Raw genomic sequence first — 1,288 nt, 5'->3', positions numbered from 1 at the left:
AACTGAGGCTGTGACAATTTTATTGAGAGCAATCATTCTTTTTAAACCTTTATAAGAAACAAAATACAATAGCAATTGCCAGGATCAATACAGTTGGAGCTGCCAGAATACAACGAAGTTTCCAAGCTATCCAAGATACCCAAGATTACTGTCTAAAACCAACTGTTCTGTCCAGCTCCCCTGCTTCCTTGATTTCTAAGGGAACATACAGAGACACAATGCAGCCTGAGCTGTTTACTGCCTGAGGGAGTGCATTGGTCTCTCAGGAGCTGGAAGACACATTGTGCCCCAGGGGCCATGACTCTAACCTGGAAACCATTTGATGTATGCTTCTCACGGCAGCTAAGCCAGGCCAACTCCATGGTTTCCTGCAAAGAGTAATTTGGCTTTTCAACCTTCCTGATGGGAACATGAATAGTAAGGCAGCTGTGCGAGTGCAACAACAAGTCAAATGCATGATTTCTGCAAGGTGTAGCCATTTTGCTTCTGTTATCAACCTTAAGAGGAATAAAATTAAATTACACACTAGAACATGAGATTGAATTTTATAAATATTTTGCAGTCACAGATGATGCTTTGCTTTAAGAATGTTTGATTTCACATGTTAGATGTACCTAGCTTGGTCAAATAAATACAAAGTAGAGCAGTAGTCAGCAAGGCATTGAGGTGTGCCTGAAAGTGGAAAAGGTCATTTAGTGGGCGTAGCTTTCGTTTTATAATAGAAATGTGAAGAGATACACAGAAGTGACTGTGCCTCACCCTCTCTGAACTACATACTTAAAATGCAAAGATGATATGTTTTATGTTATATCATTTTTATTTGAATTTTACTTTGAGTTTACTTGAATTTTATTCCAAAACCTCTTATCTCTGTATATTTTGTAAACGTGTGCCACTATGTGCTTGCTACCCAGTGAATGTACAATGTACTTTTCAGTAAACTAATTACTTTGATAATTGTGAGGACTTCAAGCGTTTACTGTTTTTATACCACATGGCCTCATTGGACTATAGGAATTTTAATTTTTAATTCCTCTTTGATTAATTCATGGTCCACTGTTCATTTTTTTAAAAAAGTATTATTAAGTCTTCAAGTTTTCATGTAGTTTCTGTGGTTCCCCTTGCTGTTATTTTTTACTTAATTATACTGTGGTCTGATAAGATACAAAGACAGGGGCCACAGGCCTCATCCGGACGGATCAGCGCTGGGGTAGCGGGAGCGCAGGGTTGCCTGACACCCGCCAGCTACCCACGACCCCCACCGCAGGATTTTGGGACTGCTGGTGAG

Source organism: Mus caroli, chromosome 6 (assembly GCF_900094665.2).
Source record: "Mus caroli chromosome 6, CAROLI_EIJ_v1.1, whole genome shotgun sequence".
NCBI lineage: Eukaryota > Metazoa > Chordata > Mammalia > Rodentia > Muridae > Mus > Mus caroli.
This window is presented reverse-complemented; position numbering follows the sequence as displayed.